At 40.9% G+C, this 27,944-nt stretch overlaps 1 protein-coding gene across 2 annotated transcripts in view; it reads right to left on the bottom strand.

The window, feature by feature from the left end:
• FSCN2 (fascin actin-bundling protein 2, retinal) overlaps positions 1–27,944 on the bottom strand; it is a 78,057-nt gene that overhangs the window by 39,885 nt on the left and 10,228 nt on the right. The window contains exons 2-3 of one of the 2 annotated variants that reach the window (XM_087887051.1): positions 20,154–21,008; positions 16,866–16,952 (exon numbers count right to left, since the gene is read on the bottom strand). The gene's annotated coding sequence lies outside the window, so the exon portion shown is untranslated. The remainder of the gene's footprint in view (positions 1–16,865; positions 16,953–20,153; positions 21,009–27,944) is intronic. The other variant, XM_087887050.1, reaches the window with a different exon arrangement.

Consider the following 27,944-nt stretch of genomic DNA (forward strand, 5'->3'; position numbering starts at 1 on the left):
AATTAAGTCTGCTGGGCAAAATTCCACCCAGAACAGTAATTTTGTAGCCAGAATTTCAACTCCTAGAAATACCTCTCTTGTAGTTATACCTGATATATATTGATTTAATTCTCATTATTTTAGTCAGTTTCTATTATTACAGAATTTACAGAGTCAACTATTTCAACACAGGGTACAGTCGATTCATGATAATTTTCTAGAGGAATAACTGCTGTTTAATTGATGTGTTCACAGTATTGTGAAATTGCATTTCTGTGAATTTCATGCCTCTTTGTGGAACAGAGCAATAAACACTCAGAAGATTGTAGTCATTCTGTTATTATTACTTAGGATATCTGAGCAACATATCTATGGTTACGTATTAAGAATTTGGGATATTTAGTGGCAATATTTTAACCATCAAGCCTTTTTGTTAAATCACAGTTCTGCTATTCATCACTTGATAATTTTCCGACTATTCCATTTTCTATGTACGCTCAACTTACTGTTCTGTTGATCTTTCTGTCCTCAATTGGTTCATTAACTCTCCTTTTACTATTGTTTCATTGCAAAATGGCCCTTGAAAATGCTTTGGAATTTGAACTATTCGTATATGCAATCTCACAGCGTATCAACCCTAGGAAAAACTGTAAAACTTCAACCTTTACAATGGTGTGGAGTTTCCTCTCTATTACAGCAATAGTTACCTCTTGGTCTTTGCTCTCATTGTTCTCATTACCTTTGGTATGAAAACGTGGTACTAAGATGTGAGGCTTCCCAATTTTTGGGGGGTGGGTGGGTATCCTCCTAAGACTCACAGCTCCTGCTCAAAGGTCAGAGATTGAACTTGGCAGGCTGTTGCATAGATAGGTTTGGTGTGATGATTCCAGCCATTTCTGATTCTGGAAGGCCTTTTCACAGTAACTTCCACCACAGGTATCTTCTGTATACAGGGCTGCCCTTGAAGATTTGGAAGCTACAGCTGGTATAAAACAGCTCTCTGAGCAGAGATGGGTATTTATTGATATACTGAATAATCCCAGTGCTGAGGAAGCTGCAATGACTGCAGCTGGCTTCTAGGTACCATTCAAGCTGCTGGTTGTCAGCTTCCATGACTCCAACTTTGTTATTTAAGGGAAAAGGTTCTCCTGTATTCCTGTGCCTGACTAACCAGATCAAAGGGGGCCAGCTTCTTCCAGGTCCAGTTTTACATGACAGGCATCGCATGACATAGGGCCTCAGAAGTGGGCTTTTTTCAATAGCTGCCCCCATGGTTTGGACTCTTTCTCCCTGGAGAGTTGGCCTCCTGACCCTTCTGGGATTTAGGAATGCTATTATGACTTATCTGTTCCATCAGGGGAGGAGGAGGAGGAGGAGGAGGAGGAGGAGGAGGAGGAGGAGGAGGAGGAGGAGGAGGAGATGCTCCAATCAGGAGTGAGGACTGCCAGAACGTATCTTCTGGTCTTTTCAGTTCTACCTTTTTAATATATTTTGAGATTCCTTTTTCTTATGGATGCTTTTATTTTATGATGTGATTCTTACTTGCATATAAATGAGGTCAATAAATAAACTCCAAATATAGATTCCTTCCTTCCTTCCTTCCTTCTTCTCCTTCCTTCCTTCCTTCCGTTCTTTAACTGTGACGTAGCATTTACAATTCTACTGCTGTGGCTTTGGTGAGCCAACTGTTAACATCAATACTGACAAATTACTAATTACTTTTCTTATTCCATCTGTAGACTAGCTACTGTGGGTGGATTTCGCCTTCTACACATATATTAGATGTAATAAATTTAAATAATAATTGAATCATTTCATCAGGTCTACCCAAGGTAATTAAGGTAGTTGCACCTTTTCTGTCTCTGTCCCATCTTAGGCTGGACATGAAATATTTGTGCAAAAGATGGCCTGAGGAATTAGCACCTTTAAATCTATAATAACGTATCAGTTAAAAAAGTACTCCATTCACTATTTGCATTGTGAGATTACTAAAGTCTTAATTTCCAATTTGCTAAATTCAACTTAAAAAGAAAGTTTCTTTTTTAATTAATGGAGATGAATGTGCAAAATTTACCAATCTGGGAATAAATAGTAACATTCTCGAGAACTCTCCAGAGCATTCTGTTTCTCTCAGAAAATGTCAGATTTCTCTGAACGTGCCAGGCTGATAGTTTCCAGAAGTAAGTTACTTCTGGAATTAGAAGCAGTCTGAGATGTTTTGAATTTAGTGTTTATGAACAAACAAGTGTATCTGGAGGTTGCATGTCCTTGAAACATTTCAAAACTGCTTCCAGTTCATAAGATTAACTTCTGGAAACCACCAAACCTCCCCCAAATGATAAAATATGGAGGACAATGTAATGATCTCTAGAATCTTCCATTCCCAGATGTACACATTTTTGCATATTTAATGAAGTGCTTATTCAAATAGAAACATATGTTTTCTGTAAAATGCAGAACATGTCCTGTCTGTCCTATGTAAACCCTGTTACAAATTGAGGCTGATCTGGATGAAAGTGCAAGTGAAGGTTCTGAGTGTTTTGCACACCTGAGAAAGAAAACTGGAATAGCTCTTCCCCCACCTCAAAAGCCTGGCAGACTGCGAATTAATGCACTTGCGGTATGACAAGGAAGGCGGTAATATAAGATGCTTGGTATAAACTCCTATGTAACCATACAAACAAGGCCAACTCGACATTTGTCAGCTGTATTAGAGCGCAAAGCTTATCCTCCTCAGCTAGCAGGGGAACAACAGTCCCATAATATTAGGATGTGGGAGGCTGGACTGGATTCTGATTTCTCCTTGAAGGAGTAGCTCAAGTTTCAGTTGATACCAAGTGGCAGATATTGTTGCTGAAAATAGGCCCAGCGGATTGGTTGCCTAATAATTATTTCATGCTTGAGAGCATCCTTTTTCTGCAGCGGCTCCTTTTACAGTCGCCTGGAACTGGCTGGTTTTCTCTCTGAAAGCCAGTATAGGTTACGTGAGCAGCAAAGCTACAGTTTAGTGTAACAGACTCTTGTAAGGCTTAAGGCAACCAACTGAATTCTGTAATTGATACCCACCCCGTGGGCGGTTTTTCCAAGCATGCGGCGAGGACAACCTGGGCTTGGTGTCCCATATGGATTGCTATCTTGCAATGGAAATCTGGCCCAAAGACTTAAAAGGGCAGGAGAGAGAGGGGTGGTGGGGGTTTTCTTGGTTCTCTGCCACCAAGGAGTATTCCTACCTTGGCAATGTCCAGGCCTCTGCATGGCTGTACATTCAAAAGGACTCACTAGCCACAGAGTAAATCAGTAAATCCCAGCAGGAAGCAGGCCATTACCCCTTTGGCTTCCTCTGACCACAAAACTGTTTACATTATAACTTGATAGAATTGGTCATGATGCAGAGCGTTAAGCTATGTCTACACAGCTTCGCCCTTCACTCACCAGGGTTTTGTGTACCATGAGCCATTATCCTCAACTTCTTCCACCACCAGTTGAGCGGGCCAGCACTCCTTCCAGCTGGCCAAAGGAGGAAGAGCTAAAATGGCAACTTGCCAGCACCCACTCTCCCTTTTCTGTTCTTCCCTCACAGTAGGGAACAAAAACTGTGTAAAACCCCCAACCACCTACCGATATAGGGAAGCAGCACACTTTGGAGGCGAGGGTGAGGGCTGCAAGGTGCAACCCTTTGTTGCTATCTGATGAGAGAAGGGGAAATTCCAGAACCAAAGAATGGGAAATCACCCACCCTACAGCTCAAGAGGAAATTGCAAAATTGTCTTTGCAGCATTTCTCTGGAAGAGCTGGTCTGGCTACCTCAAAGTAGCAATTGTGCATAGCATTTATGCAGCACATTTTACGCATTTAGGAGAACTGACTCTATGCAAGTGTACTTATGGTCGCCGTAATTTGCAAGGTGATCCATGCTTTCCTGGTTGTAAGATGAGGAAACGGATACGGGACCATAGCGCTTATTTATTAAGTTGTTTGATTGTTCCCAATCTATATTGTGCAAACAAAACTCAGGAAGATTCTTGCATGGCATCAGATTAAGCACCGTATGGATGTTGTTTGTGTCTTTCTGTCCTGTTACAGACCCTTTGGTCTCCACAGAGCTAGCCAGGGATCAAGTTCCATTTTGCAGGCATGGAACACAAAACCTGTGTTTTCTCTCCTCAGAAATGCCTTTTTAGTTTTCTTCAACCCTTCCATTTTCAATTTCATTTTAATTCTGTTTTTAACTTTGTCATTACAATGTCTTTTTATATGATCATCTGGCTTTATTTGTAAACTACCCAGAGTCACGCAAATGTAATGGGCGGAATAGAAATAGGATGAGCAGATAAATAAATAAAATAAAACGTGGGAAGGTTGGGCCAGACTATGTCACGTGTCCTATATTGGAGATGGCTCCCATCAGCATGGACTGTTGCATCTGGGACTGCATCTACCCAGGAGCCCACCTGGTGGCTTAGGAAGGAAAGTGCAGCACAGGTAACCAGAAAGGGTTGGTGCATCACCAGGCAGGATTACAATGGCTGTAGGGACAATTTTCCGAGAAAAGGCAATATGATGTACAATGCTTCAAAGCTGTGATTCACAATGTGTAGGAGCTGGGAAGAAAGTGGAGTGGTGTGGCTCTGCATGCACGCACACGTAAGGCAGCCGGAAGCAGCTCCCAAAGCAGGCGTGACAGCCTTGCTGAAGAACAATTTGCCAAAGAGATGCTTTGTATGCACAAGAGGCTCCCCTGCAGTTCTTTTACAGGATTTGCAGAGCCCTGAAAGCAGTTACTTGATTTGGTACAAGCTTAAGGTTTGAGGTAAGCACATTAACTCATGTAGGACAAAGAGAGAAGATTTAAGGGTAGCTTCATTTTTTTAATATATGTCCTTTCAGGGTTGAATCATTACAGAACATTGGGGTTGCAGCACAGATGACTAGAATTACTTGGATTTTGACAACTGGGCATGCTAGCTGGCACACACGAGAACTGCAGTCAAATCCATCTGGAAAGCACTAGGTTTCTATACGTTCCATAATACACGTGAGAACCGCAACTCAGTGTGCATACAAGAGCCTGTTTTAATGTAATGAGCCTGGAATAAATGCACAAGGGCTAAACTGCTTTGCCAGATCTGATCCCGGTTACTATGAAAGCTAGACTAAAATGGATTGCCAGACCGGGGGTGGGGGGTGGGGGGAGGTGGGGGGGGCTGGGTAGGGACGAACACAGAATGTACTTGTGCTAAAGCTCCAGCCAGCTCTATCAGTTTCTCTATCAAGAAAAATGAAATGCACTTATAAACAGGCCCTTTTCATTTCAATCACGCATCTGTGTTCTCAAAAGTCGCAACTGTTTCCAGCGTTTCTGGAATCTACAAGTCACCAGTGTCCAATTCTGAATGTGTGGCTAAAATCTTGAGAGGATTAAAAACACACTGCTCAAATGTGTTTCAGGAAAGGGCGCAGCACTAATCAAAAGACAGCCATTTGACAGCACGCCAAGGGAAAAATCTATGCAACGCAAGCACACAATCGGCCCAAGCATCCTTTTTCTCTATCCAGGGACCTTTCATAGAATTGTTCTGGCTTTCTCCTTTTAATATGAGAGAAAAGACCTCTCATACTGATCCAACTCAGAATAATTCAGTTTAAACTCAATAGACTGCATGCGCTGGCACTGGTGCATATCTGAAATCTCATGGAGGAGCGATCTGAAGTGGGAGACGGGGGAGGAACTGGTACGCAATGAAAAGTTTTAAGGTACCCATTGCTCTCCCCTCACCCACAGAGCACATTCTGGAAAATGCCCTTTTCCTTTGCAAAAAAGCATCTGCATCTATAATGTGTGCTGGTGTATGAGGCCCGGTCCAATTCCTTTCTATCTTTCTGAAATATGCCCTGTGGGAATGAAATGCCTTGTACCAGATTGGTTGATGATTTCGTTCTAATTTCTCCAGAATGAAACATTTCAGAGGATTCCCAACCCAAAGTAACCCTGGAGGGCAAGCAAAACTCTTGATTAAGGAGTGGGGATGAAGAGGGATTTGGCCTTTAAGAGTTTGGCCGGCAAAAATCAATAGCTGAAGCTTTCCTCAGCAGGGAGTCAGAAGCCCGAAGATCTCAAGTCTGCAGATTAAGCTGCTCTTAAAGTTACAGTGCTGGAGCAGAGCTGCTCCCTTAGTCTTTTTTTTTTTTAAATAAATTTTTATTAGAGTATAAATATTAAAAAAAACATAACATAACATACACACGGCAAACATTGATACAACATATAAACAAAAGAAATTATGTTTCCTTCTTAAGCATTGTTTCAAAATGACATTCTGCTTGTTATATATTTCTTCACCTCTCCTTAGTATAATAACATTTTCTATACTGGTAATATTTCCCCTCTAGGTTTTTTGTTTATTTCTAATTTTTAACCAATTATACCATTTATTCCATATTTTATAATAATCTGATTCTTCTCTTTCTTCTCTTTCTTTGGTTAACCTATCCATTTCAGCGCATTCTAAAAAATTTTCTATTAAATCTGTTTCGTTTGGCGTTTTTTCTTGCTTCCAATTTTTTGCGTATATTATTCTTGCAGCTGTTAGTATGTGAATTGTGAGATATTTAATATCTTTAGAGTATGATTTATTAAAAATTCCTAGTAAAAATGTTTCTGGTTCTTTATCTATCTGTGTTTCTGTCATTTGTTCCAACCATTTTTTGATGTTAGACCAAAATTTCTTTGCTGCCGGGCATGTCCACCATAAATGATAGAAGGTTCCTTGTGTCTTCTTACACTTCCAGCAGATCGGACTGTTTTTGGGCTGTATTTTTGCCAGTCTGGTTGGAGACATATGCCACCTATAAAACATTTTCAGTTGGTTTTCCTTGTACGCCACTGCTCTTGTTAATTTTATATTTACTTGCCAAAATTTTTCCCATTTTTCCAAGTTTATTGTATGTTTGATGTTTTGAGCACATTTAATCATCGTTTCCTTGACTGTCTCTTCTTCCATTTTATAGCGTAAAAGAAATTTGTAAATTCTGCTAATTAGTTTGTTTTCTGAATCTAGAATAATTTTATCTATTTCTTGTTTTTGTTTATGAATTTCATATATTTTTATGTGTTCTCTATATTTAGATTGTATTTGGGTATAAGTCCACCAATCTATTTCCCAATATAAGTCTGTCTCCAATTGTTGTTTTGTCTTCAATTTACCTTGATAGTCAATTAGATCTTTATATCTAATTATTTTTGTCTTATCTGTTAAATTTGGGTGTCTAATTGATTCTACCGGTGATAACCAACTTGGTATTTTCATATAATGTTGTTTTTTAATTTTAAGCCAAATTTGTTATAATGAGTTTCTTATTGTGTGTCTTTTAAAGTATGAATGTGTTTTGTATCTTTCATCCCACATAAAGGAGTGCCAGCCAATTTGAAGTTCGTGTCCCTCAATGGTTAAAGTTCTAAGATTTTTTAATTCTATCCAGCCTTTGACCCAGGACAGTACTGCTGCTTGATAATATGTCTCCCAATCTGGAAGTGCAACTCCTCATCTATCTTTTGTGTCCTGAAGCAGCTTAAATTTTATCCGTGGCTTTCTCAGATTTCAATCTTCATATTTTGGAATTAAACGCAATGATTCCTCACACACGACATTGTTGGGTTACACATTCTAAAACCTTTCCACTGTTGAAGATTTAGATTAAAATCAACAATCCAAAATGACAACAACGAAAGGGACAACACAAGCTGCGCTCACCCAGCAAGCTAAAGCATGTCAAATCTGATCGCCTTCACACAACATGCTAAGCATGATTAGTTTTAACACTGGTTGTTGTTTTGTGGCTAAGCTTTTAGCAGGAATGCAGGCTATTGGATTAGTTTATGATTCCGGGTATTACACAAAAATAGAAAACGGGCTAATTCAGTATCTAGGCTGCAGGAACAAACTGTTTTACTGACTAGACAAAAAACATCCAGATCAGCTGATCTAAGATAAAATGAGAAAGTTATGCACTTATTATTACAAGTTATTGCAGGCAATAGTTATAAACTCTCCCCTTTACAAACATGAACAGCAGTTCTATGTGGATTTGTACAATTCTCCTTGACCTTAAGAACTAGATTACTCCTGATAATTTCTGCAACTGTTTGCTATGCTAATACTTCCTTACCTGAATCAAATCTACTCATATCATCAGAGAAATTATCTGATGAGTGGGGAGATACTGAGAGCTAAGGACCATTTTGCCCCAGTGTTAGACTGCTGATACATCTGAATGAAATGAAATTGATTGCATATATTTTATTCCATTTCTGCTAACTATTATAGCACATCATCCTCCCTTTCCTGAAATTCCTGGACTTTTAGAGTTACCTGGGAACAAATATAACTAACCCAGCTTTCTTCTTCAATACCAGGTTCAGCCCAATGGAGTGAACAGCCATAAAACTTATTAAGAAACTGGCGTAAGTACAATACACATGCCTTTTCTAATCAAATGCAAACAACATGACATTGTCCCTAAAGGATCAAAAGTATAAACATCTACCGTCTACAAACTGCGCAGATTACAGCCAAAGATTTCAGGGGTCCCTGGATTATGACCATATCTTCAGCGAATATTTGAACTTGCAACAAAGCTGAACAAGGGGGATTCACAATAGGTCCTCAGAGCTCTGACCTCACAGAATCCCTGCGATCATGTGATCATTATTTCCCACATTCCCTATTGGTTCCCACAAGCAGAGTCAATGGGAAAACTGACAGGAAGTTGTGGTTATGTGAGGTCCTCATTTAACAACTTGCATAGTCTTCACTTAAGGATGGAAACCAGGACTGGTGGTCTTTAGTGGTGCAGTTACATAATGTCACAATTATGTTGCTTAGCAATGGCAGTTTTGGTCCCAATTGTAACCCAAGGACTATCTGTATGCTATATTTTCTCCATGAAACCATCCAGTTGGCATCCTTTATAACAAGCAAAAACGAGTCCCCAATGCCATCGCTATTCTGGAAATTTAACTAAATTCAGGACTTCACCAGGCAAGACAACTAACCTACTCTACAGAACTCACCTCCTTGAAGAAAAAGAAAACAAATGTTCAAATGTTTACAGATATCCACTCAGTGAAATGACTCCATACAATATTGTGAATCTATGAAGTCACACTCAGCCAAACTGAAGAGTCCATTCTGGCACAAGGTTTTTCCTTTCTCCCCACTAAATCCAGACAAAATGTGCAACTTGGTAGGAAGCTTGAAACATTTTCTTGCTGCTTGAGGATGCTTAAGAAAAAAGGGAGTACTTTCAAAACAAGAAAAAAAAACACAGACACACAGCCATCCACAAAACACACCTGGAACAACATACAATTAAAGGTCACACCAAATCCCAAATGCATTAAAAAACAAAACGAAGCACCTTATTGCATGGATGTCCCCAGGTGGATGCAAAACTGAATTGGATTTTTATACTGAATACTTTTGCCATCAAGATAAAGCCAGAATTATCAATTTAAAAAAAAAGTTTTTTTACACAACAATCTCAGCAGAGCAGATCAAAATGCCACCTACGGCCTCAACAAAATAACAAGGAGGGGCAGTTGCAATCGTGAATAAGATGGGTTACATCAATAAAGACAAGAAGCAATTCTCTACCATCATATTCTTCACACGGATGCTGAGCCACTATATACCAACTTTCCCCACATGTGAACTTCAGTCTATGAAGAACATCATCCTTGATGCTGAAACAGCACAGCTTGCCACTAGACTTTGGACTCATCCCATAACTGTTTCACTTTTGCACTTACATCATAAAGCTGCTGCAAATCACTGGCATAGTCGTGGATGCAGACATGGCTCCACATTAGGCCAAACTCTTTATGGCTGATTTGTTTGTTTGTTTGTTTGTTTGTCGCATTTCTATACCGCCCAACTCCCTAGGGCAGTGATGGCTAACCTTTTTGCTGTTGCGTGCCAAAAGTGGGGATCATGCGGGGTGGTCGTGCATGCGTGTGCCCATACCCATAATTCAATGTGCCCCCCACCCCCTGCACATGCGTGCGTGACCCCCCCTGCACTACCCCCACTTTTGGCACGCGATGGCACAGTGGGCCTGGTAGGCCTTTTTTCCGCCCTCCCCAGGCTCCAGAGGCTTTCTTGGAGCCTGGGAAGGGTGAAAACAGCCTTCCCTCCCTCACTTGGGAGGCCCTCCAGAGGCCGGAAACAGCCCATTTCCAGACTTCAGGTGGGCCCGGAAGGCCTGAAAATTAGCTGGCCGGCGTGCATATGTGCGCTTGAGCTGAGTAGGGCAACGCTTGCGTGCCCACAGATATGGCTCTGCGTGCCACCTGTGGCACCCGTGCCATAGGTTCGCCATCACGGCCCTAGGGACTCTGGGCGGCTTACAGCAAAAAACAATGCGAACAATATCCCGTAAAAAAATTTTTTTAAAGAAAACATTAAAAACCCATATACTCCATTCCATGGCCGGGTCTCGCAAGATCGCCATAGCGAGATCAACGGCCCCAGGCTAAGTTAAGACTTAGAACATTACTTCCTTAACTCTCACCTCCTGAACATCTGTTTTACCTGAGATTCATTGATGACATTTTCATCATCTGGACTCACAGAAATGAATCAACAAATTCCATCAAGTCTTCCACCTTACCATCAACCTCAGGTTGGACCTACCAATCAAACAAGCCCATTTCCTTGATGTTAGAGTATACAATGAACACAAAAACACCATTATACAGGAAACCTACAGATTGCCATACATATCTGCATGCTTCCAGATTCCATCCAGATCACACCACCAAATCTATAATCTAAAGCTATGCTCTACCCTTGCATTTGTTCTAACCCACTTCACAGACATTCTTAACCGTGTTTTAAGAATTAAGTCAGGCATTCAGGAGGCTGAACTACCCACCCAGTAACATCAATAGACAAATAAATAGAGCCAGATCAATTCCCAGGCAGGACCTATTAAAAGGCAGACCACAGAAACAGAATAGCGAAAAATTACTGGTTGTCATTTACTGCTCACAGCTCAAACCGCTGAAATGCATTATTAATAAGCTTCAGCCCATACTGGACAATGACACTACACTTTCTCAGCAACTGGGTGGCATACCCATATAGCATTTGCACGCAGACAACCATCCAACCTGAAGCAGATTTTGACAAGCAATAAGAAATAGGATAATGATGCCAATTCAGGAACTAGAATTGGATTGCACCAGAGAGGCTAAACCATTTTCGTTGTATATATAATGTACAAAGACAATAAAGACTATACTATACTATACTATACTATACTATACTATACTATACTATACTAATACTAATACTAATACTAATACTAATACTAATACTAATACTATACTATACTATAGACTTGCAACAATTCCAGATGTCTACTTTGCCCCCACATCTATACCAGCAAGTACTATTACAGACCCCAACAACTGCACACCTAAGAATTGAGGCACCCACATATGTACTTCCTCCAAAGTGACATATCCCGTCATCTGTCAGTAATACCCTTCTGCATTCTACATAAGAGAAATAGGACAAACATTGTGCAAAACAGTTATTACCCAAGTTTGACAATGAGATTCAAAACCAGTATTAAGCATTTTAACCCATCAGGACACTCCATAGCAGGACTCAAAGGGGTTGCTTCAGAAAAGTGGGACTTTAAAAGCACTATCGAGAAATTGCCGAACACACACACTTCAAAAGGTTTTAGGTAATCTCAAAAGGTCTCAACAAATATAAAGGGGTTTTAATGCATTGCAACCATCTCACATGTGGCCTGCATCTTCATCTTCCCTTTCCTCCACGTTTCCACCCATCTCACATCAATTTAATTCATTTTATTTACTTGACTTTATTATTTTTACAAATAATTCAAGACAGCAAACATATCTAACATACTTTCCTCTTCCTATTTTCCCCATAACAACAATTCTGTGAGGTAGGTTGGATGGAGAAAAAGTGACTGGCCCAAAGTCACTCAGCTGGCTTTCATGGCTAAGGCAGGACTTGAACTGATGGTCTTCTGCTTTCTAGCCTGGTGCCTTACACACTAGACCTGTGATGGCGTTCCTATGGCATGCATGCCACAGGTGGCATGTGGAGCCATATTTATGGGCATGCGAGCGTTGTCCTACCTCAGCTCCAGTTCCCATGTGCGTGCTGGCCAACTGATTTTCGGGCCTTCTGGGACCACCAGAAGTCAGGAAACAGGGTGTTTCCAGCCTCCAGAGGGCCTTGGGATAGGGGTAGGGAAGGCCTATTTCGCCCTCCCCAGGCTCCAAGAAAGTCTCTGGAACCTGGGGAGGGCGAAAAACAGGCATTCCGGTCCCACCAGAAGTCAGGCAATGGGCCATTTCTGGCCTCCAGAGGGCCTCAGGGTGGGAGTGGGAAAGGCCATTTTCACCCTTCCCAGGCTCCAAGAAAGCCTCTGGAGCCTGGGGAGGGCGAAAAATGGACCTACCGGGCCATCACATGCCAAAAGCGGGGGAGCACAGGGGGGGGTCGTGCACACGGGGGCACACACTGAATTATGGGTGTGGGCACATGTGCGTGTAACCCCCCCATCCTTCCCCTGCTTTTGATACGCGATGGCAAAAAGGTTAGCCATCACTGCACTAGACAAATCCCACATCTGTCTACTAGTATATGCATCTGATGAATTTAGATGTAGCTCATGAAAACCAATGCCTTTTCATGCAATTTGTTAACTAAATAAGGTACTATCAGGCTCCTGATAGACTCCAATTCATTCATACAATGAATTGAGCTGTAGTTCCTGAAAGTTTATGCCAACCAATAATATTTGTGTGTCTGAAAAGATGCTACCAGATTCCTGCTTTTGGCAATTGCAGGCTGTTATGGCTCTTCTACACAAAGGAGACTTTTTGCAAAGGAGGAATAGAAACATGTTAGAAACCTAGCATTTGCTTGCCACTGCTCCTCTCCTCATCCCCACCCTCATGGGGAGGGCAAAGAGTGGGAGACCCAACAAGTGGTAAGAAACATACACAATTCATGGGAAATCAACACCCAGCCAATTTCTGGCTCTATACCTCAAACTGGTTTTGCCAAACCTGATCTTCCCATAAACAGATGGGCTTTTCTTTGTCTACCATCAACCAAAAATCACACATGCCTTTGGGATCTATTATATCTGTAGATTATTGTAATTTAGGATTTACAATTTGTACAGATTCTATAAAATACCTGAGTCGACTAGTTAGTTGGTTTTCATAACGTGCTGAATTAAATATGTCCAAATGTATAGGTGGAGGTTCAATAGATATAATTGGATGGTTAAGTTTCCGTTAATTTTTCGGGTATGATTAACATTATTACAAGGAATATTACATTGAGGTTAATGTATATCTTAAGAGGGATTTCAATGTTAATTCCTGTTAGACATTTCACACAAATTGATACGTTAATGAGAAAATTTATGTGACAAGCTTAAAGGTCCTAAAATATCTCTTGACTAAATTATGCCTACACCATAAAGATAGTGGTTTTAACCCCTCAGATTTTCAACTGTATACATTTATATTGGAAGGGAAAAATAATTAGTAAGATTATTTTCTTCTTTGGGCCCACTGAGAACTGTATTTTGAGGTCCAGATATACAAATATTTTCTGTGCATTGAAAGTTACTAGGCCTAATTGGCTATTTAGAGTACGGTAAGTGATTCCATTTGATACCAAATCTTATGAGAAGTTGAAACTGTAATATATCTCAAATTTAACAATAACAGAAAAGAAGATCTAATGAAATGTTTGGCTAAGCAAAGGATTAACACTTTATGCTATGCAGGCTGGAGAATTCTGGGAGTTGAAGTCCACAAGTCTTAAAGCTGCCAAGTTTGAAGACCTCTGCTCTAAGACATGCTATATTCGAACAGAAACCAACAACTGAAATGTGAAATACAAGTTACAACTCCTATAATTTAAAAATAAATTAATCAGAAAATGTTATTGGGGTCTATTGGACCCCTCAAAGAATGCTTATAAAGAAATGGATATTAGATTTCATATGTTGGTGATGTAAGAAAGTTCATTTAGTTTTCAATCTCTAGTCTCTATTTTAGTCTCTAGCCTCTATTCCCCACAGCACCAGAAGGCACAAGAAGCAGCAATGGATGGAAACTAATCAAGGAGAGAACCAACCTAGAAATAAGGAGAGATTTCCTGACAGTGAGAACAATTAATCAATGGAACAGCTTGCCACCAGAAATTGTGGGTGCTCCATCACTGGAGGTTTTTAAGAAGTTGGACAGCCATGTGTCCAGAATGGCACAGGGTCTCCTGCTTGAGCAGGTTGTTGGGACGACTAGAAGGTCCCTACAAATTCTCTGATTCTGTTATTCTTAGTCTTGTTCTGTTATAGTTCTCGTTTAGATTCAATTCAGTATGAATGGTGATACAACATTGGGAAGAAATATTATATTTAAGGATATCAATGTAATCCTGAACTATATTCCTAAAACATACAATTTGTCATCACATGGATAATCCTTTTTAACTGGAAAGTAACTCATTCTCCTAAATTTAAGGAATGATTAGGTCAGATATGAGTTTATCTATTTTTAAATAATTGTTGCTTTCAAAATTGAGAAGATGCTCAATTGTATCATATGTTGCAATATGATCCAGATATAATGACAAGGTTAGCAATAGGATTATTTCTGTAAAGGTTTTTATAGCTATTAGATGAATATTTTTAGCTGTTCATAAGGGTGGGATTTTGTTTAGCCCATTTAATCCCAATAACATATTTGGTTCTTTTTTCCTTACTTTAAAATAATTGTTCAGTTTATATTATTTTCTTTTGTATTTCACTATTTTAACAAATAAAATTAATTTACAAATTAAAATCACAAGAGTGGGTTTACATATCATTTTGCTTTTTAGTGTGTCTTTTCTTTAGAAAGAGGGAAAGAAGGACTTGTGTATTTGTTATCCTTTTATAATCATTTTCCGATTTTTTAAAAGATTAAATATCAAAAGCAACTCAGATTGTGAAAAACATCTAGTATGCACCTGTCTTTGTGTCCATGTGTTTGTTTAACAGAAGGATCACATCCAACTCAGGGTAACATGATCAACTCTACTTATAGACTATGATCAGGAAGTCTGATGTAGACAAATACTAGCAGGAAACTTCTTTGTAATACCAAAAGTTGAGAACAAGTTTTTAAAATATTTAAATAGATACAGAAAACAAAATATCTTCCTACTTCAGAACAGGACCCGATGAAAAACTGGATAAATGAGTCTGGTGGCTTGTAAAGCATGGTTTGTTTGGAGACTGTCAAATTTTATTTACTTGCCTGACCGCAGAGTAGAGGTGCAGAAGTCGTGATGCCTAAGCCTATCTTCTCTGGTTCACTCCAGAAGTGTTTATTATTATTTTCACACTCCCAGCCATTGGGGAAAGCTGCACCAACCTGATGGAGCCCAGCTGCAACATGGGCTGAAAGGCTGGTAGATCCAATCCTTTTTACCTTCAGTAAATTGTTCCTTTATCTACACTCAGTCCACAGAATACATCCTATTTATGAAGTTATTTATATCTCATGATAAAGAATAGAAAGAATAATAGGGTAGGGCAGGGTAGGGTAGGGTAGGGTAGGGTAGGGTAGGGTAGGGTAGGGTAGGGTAGGGTAGGATAGGGTAGGGTAGGGTAGGGTAGGGTAGGGTAGGGTAGGGTAGGGTAGGGTAGGGTAGGGTAGGGTAGGATAGGATAGAATTCTTTATTGGCCAAGCGTGATTGGACACACAAGGAATTTGTCTTCGGTGCATACACTCTCAGTGTACATAAAAAAATGATTTTTTATAAATAATTCAAGATGGTGAAGTTATCTAATATGCCTTCCTCCTCCTATTTTCCCCACAACAACCACTCTATGAGGTGGGTTGGGTTGAGAGAGAGTGACTGGCCCAAGGTTACCCAGTTGGCTTTCATGCCTAAGGCAGGACTAGAATTCACTGTCTTCTGGTTTCTAGGCTTTCACTATTATTTCACCTTCACTATTAGACCAAACTAGCTCTTCAGATGCCTATTATCATATCATTCTGCCTGCAGGTCTATGCAAGGGTTCCCAGGAATATATTTTTAAAAAGCAAAAGTGACACCATACTCCCCCGCCCCCAGCAATGTCTATTTTAAAACATACTTTTTAAAAGATGCCTTTAGTCAACTATCTTGTTCCTCCTCTCGGCTTCCTTCTCTTATTTTTGAAATGTGTCATGTACATTACAGTAAAAAGCAAAACATAACTCAGAATCCCACTGAAAAAAACATCATGGGGAAGAGCAGACAATTTTATTAATGCTAATGGTTTCAGCTCAACTGTATATACCTATCTTCAACTGTACAGTACTTAATCAACACCTTCCCTCCCCTCCGAGTCTGGGGTTGACGACAGTAAATTAAAGCAAAAATAGAGCAGCTGGGCCCAAAACCTGCTAAAATGTGATTGGCTAATCTGTGGCTTCATATGGCAGGAAAAGCAAGGTTTGGTGTAGGTGTGTTGTGTGAACCCAGGGATAATTCAGTAATTCCTGCTTCAGGTAAACATGGATTACCGGTACTTATTATGCAAACAGCAAAGCAGTGCAACTTCAGAATAGCCTTGCTATTCCATTCTGCTGATGTATGTCTGCAGTAATCAATCATTACAATGCCAATAACTTTCCTTTTGTTTTATGCATGCACACCTGAACTATTAATCAGCAATAGCTTATTTCAGCAGTACTTTGATTCTCCCCCTTATAATAGGGTGACCATATCCCCCTCAATCATTAATACTTGTATAAAAGAATAGATTTCAGTTAAGTGTCACTTACATGATAAGAGGCATTAGCTGGAATTCCTCCTTCTCTACAGCTGTTAAAAGAATAGATGCCCTGCCCATTTTTTTTGCATCTGGCTTCCTGGTAAGAATAATCAGGAACGCTGATTATAAAAAGATAAGAACAGAGACAATTTCCACAGCAGTGGTTCCATTGTTATGTGCTGTCTGCTGTAATGATCCTTTAGATCATTTGGAAGAGGAACAATTGCCTCTTTTTGCTGTACAGGTAGTCCTTGTTTAGCGACTGCCTCATTTAACAACCGTTCGCAGTTACAACAGAGATGAAAAAGTAATGTTAAGACCAATCCTCGCATTTATGACCTTCACACATCTGTAAAGCCAAAGGAAGTTGAAGTAAGGTCATAAGCACAGTCATGGTTTCACTTAGTGACCACTTTGCTTAATAATGACTGAGTTGCCGGTTTCAACTGTGGTTGCTAAGCAAGGACTGCTTATAATAATATTTACCAATGAGATAAAAAAATTGACAAATTTCTGTATGTTGCAATGACTCAACAATGCATCTAATAAATAGACTAAAATGCCTATTTTCTTTCTTGATATGAATCCTCAGCTTAAGATCTTTTCATATGATTGATTGTCCACTAGCCAAACCTTTTGTCATTCAATTGATTTAGCTAGTAGATTGAGCTACTGGATACATTTCTTATTTGCTGGCTGGATCTCTGACATCAGAAATGCAATATATTACTTGATTGTGCAAAACAGCCATCAATTCCCTTTAAGTATAACAAGCTTTTTCCTGTCTACATTGTTTTGAGTGGCTTTCAACTTAGGCTGCCCAGAGTTGCTATATGTAGGATGATCTGTACATTTATCAAAACAAATAAGTAAAATAAAAATAAATTAAAAATGAACAAACTTTATAAAAACAAATAAACAAACATAACTAAGGAAGGGCTTTCCTTTAGTATTTCCTTTTTCTAAATAATGGCTAGAAATTTTCCATGTAATTTCTAAAAAAGAACACGAGACAAATTTCAGTGATAAGCATCTAAATGGGAGATAAAGATGCTGTTTCTCAAAATACACTCTTTGCAGAACCCGTCTGTTTTGAAACTTAAGGCAATAGGCAAGCAGTTTAATTATACTGATTTTATTGTTTTTATTCAGAATTTTAAATGACTGCCTGCCTTTCTTTGTTTATCCTATTCTCTCCTTTTCCAAGTAAGCTCCTTTATACATCTAGAGCTGTATTGTTAAATTTCTCATTAAAATCTTCCTCACATACAAAACTGTGCAGTGGAATAGATACCCTTTATGTTCTCAGGATTTTCACACGGTGTATTAAATTCTGGGTTTGTGTCAGTACATTCCCCCCACAGCCCAATTTTGGAATAAAGGGGGGGGGAAGGAAACCTTGATATAAGGGCTGATTGGACAGATTAGTCTAATAATTTTGATATCGGAGAACCTTGAAAGCAGTGATCTACAGTATGTGTAAAGCCATCTTTCTTCCTGGTCCATAATAAGCCCATTAAAGCTTCTGTAGGTGAAAACCCATTTCAACATGTGCAATGGATGGTAGGAATGAATAAACTACCACAGTGATCTTTAGCATTCTTTAGAATGATCAGATTAATCAGATTTTTTGAGGAGGTAGCATGGTAAGACCAGGGTTCCTATGTAGTGCTGCGGCACTCAATTTATACAGAGAGGCCTAGCTCAGCAACGGAGCACATGCTTTGCATCTAAATGGTGGGAAAGAATGTTACTGAGCAACATAAAAGTGGGAAAACAACACAAGCCAGCAGATCATGATAGCTTTAGAGCAGAAAGGATGACACGTTATGCAGACTTAATGAGATGAGGCCCTGCTTGGTGCAAAATTGTATTAAATTGTACCAAAAGCTTTAAAAAGAATATCTAGCTTGGTCTCTTTCCATGAGTGCAGTGAATTGGCTGTTACCCAGATCCACCTCAAGGACTAATCAGAACCTAGCAACCTAATGAGAAAAAAAAGGTTCTGCAATGGTCAAAGCCTAAAAATTATTAACAACGCAGAAGGTCCACTCCCTGCAAATCCAAGAGGTCTTCCAGACAAAATTGAAACAAAATGGGGCTCCTACTGATCACACGATAGTCATTGCAATTGTGACCTGTTTTAAAATACAGGTGGTCCTCAACATATAACCGTAATGGAGCCTGTCCATTACAGTTGTATGTTACAACGGTCATAAAACCAATTTTACAACTTTCTGTGGCAGTTGTTAAGCCAACGCCATGGTCATTAAGCGAACCAATACTTCGCTACAGACACGATTTTGCCAAAACCAGGTAGGAAGTGCTGCATAAAATATGGTCACATGACTGCAGGATGCTACATACGGCCATAAATGTGGTCGTATTGCTGAGCACCCAAAGTTTATGACAGTGGAGGGCGTCCGACTGTTGGGACTTCAAATCTGGGTCGTAAGTTGAAGACCACCTTATTGTTATCCTAATGTTGTATCTGTGATATGAAAACATAACTTCAAAACAGCATACACTGCTGCAGAAGGAGTAACTTGTGCTTGAAGATATGGTCTCTCTCTGCCCACTGGGAAGGACTCTTGAGTCCCTGAGTCTCCCACCTCCAGAGATCCTACCATGCTGCAAAGATTATGGAAGGAGGCCAAAATCAGAATAGCCAGCAAGTCAGCATCAGCAGTTTTGCAGGCAGCTGAGTTTGTCAATATGACAAGCACCAGAAACAAAACACAAGCACATTCGTTTTGTTTGGGTTTTGGTGAAGAGGGAGACGGATGAGGCACATAATTATTGGCTTGGAAATAAGCACTGACCAACTGACAGTTCTGATATAAATCTGACATAACTGACCGACTGACATAATCATTTGTAATTATTGTATGGTTATGATCATGATTATCACTTGTTGCTTGCATGTACACTGAGAACTTATTCACAGGAGACAAATTCCTTCTATGTCCAATCACACTTGACCAATAAGGAATTCTGTTCTGTTCTGTTCTGTTCTATTCTAGGGGGAAATCTACTTACCTTCCCTACCGGTTCGGAAGTGCATGCTCAACACTTTTCCAGAATCATTTCTGAAACATGTGCAACCCCAATAAACGTGTCCTTGCTCATAGTAGCCTAATAACCAAATAAAATCTCAAAACAATCATCATGACATGTATCAAATTCAGGTCCATTTAAAACTGGGTATGCTCAGCAGTGCTGGAAGATGGCGGCACTTAAAGATGCTTTTGAATGGCTAAATTTATAATTCATCAAATAGATAAGCACTGAAACTTGCCTGTATGCTTCACGGTGCTACAGGAAAACACGAATCTCAGCTAGTGCAACTTCTTATAACACAGTGTGACAGGGGAAAGAAGAATCTCAGCTTGACTGTTTTCTTGCAGGGGTTTCATTACCCAAACTAGGTAACATCACCAGTGCCAGACCTGATGCAAGGGCAAGCACAGCGCTTCTCCATTACTTATTAAAGCAGCCTGCCTTTTTAAAAGTTTCTCTGTCAGAAATTTTGGATGCTCCCCAAAACTCAGATTTAATAAATAGTACAAAAGTGCTCCATTCATGTTTGTGCAAAGTCTGAAGCACTTTTCTAGAATCATTTTTGAAACACGACTCTTTGGATCACAAAGACTGCCCTGGATGAAACTAGATTGTCTACATTAGTTTGAAGATAAAGAAAGTCCTGTTCTCCAACGGGTCTGATGAATTTTGAATCCTATTATTAAAATCATCTGCTTTGCTTCCAGTTTTCAAGCTTGAATTTCCACTCTTGCTGTTATTTTGCTTGTTTCAGGATATGACTCTAATTCACTAAGGAGCAGGCAGTGCGGTCACCATTTTTATGTTGCTGAACAATGTGCATAACAGCTTCCAGATGGGGATCCATTCTATAATCATCTTGTTTCGTTTATGGAATTTGAAAGGAAGGCCCCTGCAGATATTACTTTCTCTATTTTTAACTCTTCCCTTTTTTGCTTCTCTCTTTTCTTTTCCTCGGGTGCATCTATATGGAAAATCTATCCAGGAGGAAACGACAGCATATTGTAGTCCTTGTTTAGTGACCATTCACAGTTATGATAGTGATGAAAAAGTAATCTTGCAATCAATCCTCACATTTGCGACCTTTGCAGCTCTGCAAAAGAAAACAGACATAAAATCATAAGCACAGATGTGGTTTCATTTAGTGACTATTTCACTTAAAGACCAAATTGCTGGTTCTGACTGTGGTTGCTGTATGGCAGGGGTGTCAAACTTAATTTCATTGAGGGCCGCATCAGGGTTGTGTTTGACCTCGGTGGTGGTGGGGCAGGGTGTGACCAGGGTGGGTGTGGCCAGCTTGACATCACTCATATCAGGGGCACATGTTGTGGCCGAAGTGCTCTGCCAGCAAAAACGGGCTCCCAATCTCTGTTTTCAGCTGGGATAGCCTCCTGCAACCTTCTGCCAGTGAAAACAGAGCTCCGGAAAGCCGCGTTTCGCTGGCAGAGGGTTGCAGGAGGCCGTCCCAGCCAAAAACAGAGATTGGGAGCCCGTTTTTGCTGGCAGAGTGTGGACCAGTCCTTCACTGTTTTCAGGGTGGCCCTGCGGGCCAGATCTAAGCACCCCACAGGCTGGATCCGGCCCATGGGCCTTGAGTTTGACACCCCTGCTGTATGGGGACTACCTATAGTTGCACAAATACACTTGGACTAGGAAATGTTAGGAGTCTTCCATCTGGAGGCACCCAATGTTTATTATTAAGAATACAGGCAAATTGCTCCATGTTGACTGAGAGGGACAATTGACAAGGGGGACAATAGAAATCTTTTGTTTGCTCTCTTAGGATGTTTACCTCACCAAGGAAAATAAAAATTGAAGGTCACTTGCACCTGTATTACTCAGAAGTGAGTTTCTACTTAACCTTGGTAGAAGCTGAGGAGCACATATGTACAAAGTGTTTCTCCACATCATCCTTATCAAGCCGGTGTTCTTCTTACGTTGGGAAGGATTCTATCTCAGGTGCATTGGATACGTTTTGCATCACTGGTGAAATCCAATTTTTTTTACTATCGGTTCTGTGGGCGTGGTTTGGTGGGCATGGCTAGGCGTGGCTTGGTGGACGTGGCAGGGGAAGGATACTACAAAATCACCATTTCCACCCCACTCCCTGGGGGAAGGATATTGCAAAATCTCCATTCCCACCTCACTCTGGGGCCAGCCAGAGGTGGTATTTACCAGTTCTCCAAACTACTCAAAATTTCCACTACTGGTTCTCCAAATTGCTCAAAATTTCCGTTACCGGTTCTCCAGAACCTGCTGGATTTCACTCCCGTTTTGCATGCAAACTTTGAAGCTTGCAAACTACTGCCATCTGTATATAAAAACTTAGAGAGCAAATGAAACAAAATGTCTTGACTGAAATCATGGCAAACCACAAATGGGTCAACGTGGATAATATACTGGGCTAGATCGATAGAAATCAGCTTCCTCTGTCTGGAGTCCAATTGATTCTCTTTTGCTGCCAGCAAAGACAATACCCAGGAACAACAACAGCAAAACAAAGCTACCTGTTTCTCCATGAGCTCCTGATACCCTTTTTTAAAAAATTTGATTTATATGCCGCCCTTCTCCGGAGACTCAGGGCGGCTTACAATGCGTTAAGCAATAGCCTTCATACTTTTGTATATTTTTACAAAGTCAGCTTATTGCCCCCACAAACTGGGTCCTCAATTTACCTACCTTAGAAAGGATGGAAGGCTGAGTCAACCTTGAGCCTGGTGAGAATTGAACTCGCAGTAATTGCAGGCAGCTGGAGTTAAATTACAATGCATTAGTCTGCTCAGCTATCCAGGCTCCATTCATCCACCAGTGATATTCCTTAGACTCTGGATGACTCAATTTCACAGAATACCCTCTCCACCATTTTGTTATAAAGGGTGAAGGACATGGAGAATAAGAAAGGTCCTTATTGGGCTAAAAGCCACAGGAGGCGGGGTGGGGGTTGGTGGGAGAAAATAACTCTGATAGGCAAAAAGCACTCAAACACCATCATCTTTCCTTATTTTAGAGCAAATGGCTTCCAATCCTACCCCCAGGGTTCAATTTTCTTACTGGCTGGAGATATTTCGCCTCTATGTACTATCCACTCTCCCTATCCCCATAATCATGGAAGCTGCTCCTTTCAGAGAGCATTTCCCGGTGCTTTTAGATCACACATTCAAAATGTGCTCTTCAGCAGGGACTGTGTTTAGAGAGAGAGAGGAGGAGGGGGGAAGGAGGAGAGAGAGAGAGAGAGAGAGAGGATTGGAAGTTGCCCTTGTACAAGATCTGTCACAAGTGTTTCCAGGATTGCTGTGGCTATCTGCCTACTCACAAACAGTATGGTTTTAATCAAGCCATCTACTGTTGCCAATTACCTGCAAGCCTTCCCCGCCCTAGATAATTGCAGGTTGACTTCTTACATAAGCAAGGACCTTTTGCTTGCTACTCGGGCCTAGTCCTCTAGGCCTAAATGCACAGCTCCTGCAGGAAGCTTGGTGCAACGCCGCAGATGGGAGAAGAATGCAGATAAGGACTCCAGACGTCCCTACAGAGAGACTCCCACGGATGCTTGCCTTTTGCTGTTTTGAAACATGCAAGCTATCATCGGGACTGCTGCTGGACCTTCTTCCTCCCACAAGCTTCAAGCAATGTTTGCTGTTTGAACTGTTTTTACTTCAGGTGACTTTCAGCTGTGAAGCTCGTGCTGCTCCCATTATGATGGCCTTGATGATGTATCGACGCCGAAGCTGCTTACCTTCATGCTAGCTTTATTCTTTTGTGAACTGTTTTCGGTATTGTGGAGAGGGATCTAGGGAGATAGCCTTGCCTCACATACCCAGATAAGACTTTGTTTTTAATGTGTTTTCTTAAAGACATAGTGCTTTTTAAATGTTTTAAAATAAATTATATTTTTACACAAGACGCCTCTGTCAGAATTATTTCAGTCTCAGTGTGTTTACTCATGAGCTGGTTCACGGTCCGGGGTACCCCTCAACCCCATTTCGTAACAGTTGGTAGCAGAGGATGGTTTAACGAACTTACGCTCATGTGGTAACGCGCTAGACTGGAATGTCTGCAGTTGAATAGATGTTGACTAGGGCAGCAGCAGCAGCAAAAAGTATGAAGTCACAAACTGGACTGTCTGGGGCTCAGGCCAAAAATGTTTTGGCTGAAAAACCCCAAACTCTAATTGATTTAGAGAATAGTGGAGCTGTAAGTTTTGGAGCAGAGGCCTCAACTTGTGAAGGGCCTAAGATAGTGAGTAAACCATCATCACCTAAAGAAGTAGAGACTGGAAGAACGCCACTTCAGGTCTTGAAAACAAATACAGAGGTGGATGATGAGTTTAGGAAGGCAATCCTTCAGTTTTTAGGTTTGCCCACAGTAAGTCAGAACCCGACTGCTGATTCTAGCGAATTATTAAAGAATCCAGCCGTGAAAGGAAAGAAGATCGAAGTCCTACAAAACACCGGATCGGTAAGAGACTTTCAATCTTTTCCTAAAACCCCCACCTCAGACCATAAGTGGAGAATGGGGGATAACAGACTGCCTGATTTGAATGTTCCTGCTTCTTTGTTAAACCAGCATGGCCAAGTTGATATTGCGCCACCTGCTGTTGAAGCCATCATAGATCAGGCCATAAAGACTTTAGCTCCCTTGATGACATCAGTGACTTCTGCTAAAAATTTAAGAGACTCTCATGTTGAGCGTAAGGTTGCAAGTGTGATAGAAACTTTGGCAACCATTTTAGGCGATGGTTTGCAGGCACCATCGGCTCAACAAATAGTAGCTGCACATACCAAAGCACCCCTGATGTCTGCGACTAATTCAGCGCACGCCACGAGTGGGATATATCCATCCGTGATGACATCGACATCCAGGACGGTTCCGGAGGCTGCCTCAACTGAAGATAGGAATTTGGGAGCACGTCCAAAAATTCCTAGAGATGTGCACCAGAGAGGACCCTCGAGCTTTTGTGATCAAACCAGGATGAGCTTTGCATCCGCACAACCTGAAGTTTTAATCCCTCCCATTGGGGAGGAACAATTGTCAGAATGCCTGATGGAAGACACTGTGCTGTGTGCTTCCATTCCAATGCCTTATTGCCCGTTCCAGGATGGACCACATTTTGAACATCAATTAATGTCTGTTTCCATGTTTAATAATATACAGGTCCTTCCTTCTAATTTTAAAAGTTTAAGTGTGGGTGGAGGAAATTTTAAGGAATGGGTTAAAAGTATTCAAGTAATTTTAATGAAAGAGAATGTTTTATCGTTGTTGTTAAAACCCCCACCTAGACCATGGTCCTTAGAAGTTGATCTTTTACATCATAAGGCCTTTTGTATTTTATTGATGTCCATTAACCCTGCACTATATCCCAGTATACCTAGTAACCTGACCGTAACAGAAGTTTGGGTGAAACTGCATAAGCTATTTTGTTCAAAAAGCTCCCATGTTACAAACAGAGTTTATAGGGAGTTCTATTCCGCAAGGTTGAAGGCGGGAGTAGATATTAATGAACACTTGTGTGAGTTAAACAGGTTAAGGCAGGAATTGATGTTGAGGGGGGAAACAGTGTCTGAACAAACCCTCATTACTGTTATACTCAATTCCCTTGACCCTAGCTGGAATAATTTTATATCGCAACTGGATAATGTTAGTTGTAATAACTTATCTTTAGAAGTGTTATCTGGCAGATTGATTGCAGAAGATAACTTGCGAAAATGCAGGGCGGCTTTTCACAAAAAGGAAAAACCTTTAAGAAGGCCCGATAGTTCAGATAGAGCATATACTATCGGAGAATGCTTCAATTGTGGTTCAAGAGAACATTATAGAAGGGATTGCCCACAAAATGTAAATGCTAGGGCATGCTCAAATGTACCTTCTGATAATAAATGTAAAAGGAGGTCATTGCCTCCTGGCAGAAAGCCAAATGGAGACGTTCCTAACCACAGAAGGGGTAAAAAGCCAAATGAAGGCAACAAAGGGAACAAACCCAGGTTTAATGATAGCTCTGTAGGTATAGTGGAAACTACTGAGTCAGAGCTTACAAGGGAACAGCGAGACCAACTATGGTTAATGGACAGTGGAGCCAGTAACCATGTTGTCAGTGACCGAAGGTTATTTGTTAATATGAGAAGGCATCAATCCATGGTCAAAGTTGCAAACGGTAAAAAGGTGAATGTTGTTGGCATTGGAGATGTTTATATTCCTGGGATAGGAAAGATTCATGGAGCATTGTACGTACCAGAGATAGATCACAATTTGCTAAGCCTAATGAGGATATGTGAGAACCCTAGAATGGAGATTCTGTTCTCAGGAGGAACAGCTGTGATCAAAAACAACAAATGTGTGATTGGGGAGGTTTTGAAGATAGGTGGTTTGCCTTATTATTCCCCCAATACGAATGCTGTGACCTGCAGCGATAGCAATTATACTATCTCATTTGGCAGTAACAATGAATCACAGTTAGAACTAGGTGATGAGGATCAAGACTTTCACCAGAGGAAGCCTTGTAAAGACAAATGTAAAGCTAATAAAAGGTTTTTAAATTTTAACTTAGAGTCAGATAATAGGGAACCTGAAAATGCTAATGCAATTTCTATAGGAGAGCCGTTGCACAATGAATGTGCTCACTTGATGCATCGCAGGCTAGGTCATGTGAGTTTTCCTATAGTGAAAAAGGTAACCGAACACTCAAGGGGAACCAAGATCAATGATTGTAACACATTTCTAGATTGTTCAATTTGTAGGAGTGCAAAGTTGAAGGTGAAATCTGCGCCCAAGAGGTCTCAGAGGTACTCTGAACACCCGTTTCAGCTCGTCCACATGGATTTGGTGGGTCCATTCACACCTTCCGTGGGTAAGAGACGGTACTTTCTTACCATAGTAGACGACCATAGCAGATTTGGATTCGTTTTTCCCCTAATGTCCAAGAGTGAAACGTTGACTAAGTTTAAGGAATTTTGTAACTTAGTCCAGAATCAGCACCAGGTCAGAGTTAAGAAGATCTTAACTGACAGGGGGACTGAATTTAATTCCAGGCAGTTCTCCAGCTGGTTGAGGAGTAAGGGCATAGTCCACTTACGCACCGCGCCTTACTCTGCGTTTCAAAATGGCGTCGCAGAACGACGCAATGGCGTTTTACAAACTATGATGCGGTGCACCCTAGAGGATTCCGGATTAAACTTCGCGTATTGGGTAGAAGCAGTTAGATACGCGAATTACACCTTGAACCGAGTGTGGTCTAGCGTGGTGCAGAAGACCCCATATGAGGTGCTATACGGCCATAAGCCTAGCTTGGCACACCTCCATGTTTTCGGAGTGATGGCTGATGTTCATGTCCCGAAGGAGCTCAGGAGAAAGGGAGACCCAATCTCTGTTAAACTGAGATTCGTTGGTTATGAGCAGGGCTCCAAGGCATTTAGGTTTGCCTACCCTAACGGGAAATTAATGATATCAAGGTCTGCCACTTTTCACGAAGGGGCCAATTGGAGTAAGATCCATGCCAATGAGATTCTTACTCAGAACCCTTCCCGTAGTTGTCATAGGCGAGCGGAGGATGTATCGGAGAACCTACCCGAGGATAGGGATACATCTGGTTCTGGGAAGCGTGCATCCCAGGCTCCCTTGAAAGGGGTATTGAAGCATAAGATGGGGGTAGCCAGGAAGGATAGGCACCCAGCTTCTGAGGCGCATAGTGATAGTCACGAGGTAGATGACTCATCAGACGACTCTGATGTGAGTGACTCTCCTAAAGGCAGACCAGTTAGGGTTACCAGGGGCAATAAGCCTAAGAGGTACGACGACTTTGTTACCTCAGTCGACCAGGTTTTGGCCACCACTCAGAGATATGAGGATGTGTTGGCCTTACCTGACCATGAACGACAGAAGTGGCTGGCCGCCATGGATACGGAATTAGACAGCCTGAAAAGGCTGGACGTATTCATGCCAACAAGATTGCCCAAAGACAAGAGGGTGATCGGCACCAGGTGGCTTTTCAAGCAAAAGCCCATTGAAGGTGGGGGCTTTGTCTATAAAGCGAGAC

Source organism: Pantherophis guttatus, chromosome 2, assembly GCF_059756535.1.
Source record: "Pantherophis guttatus breed Tessera chromosome 2, ASM5975653v1, whole genome shotgun sequence".
Lineage (NCBI taxonomy): Eukaryota > Metazoa > Chordata > Lepidosauria > Squamata > Colubridae > Pantherophis > Pantherophis guttatus.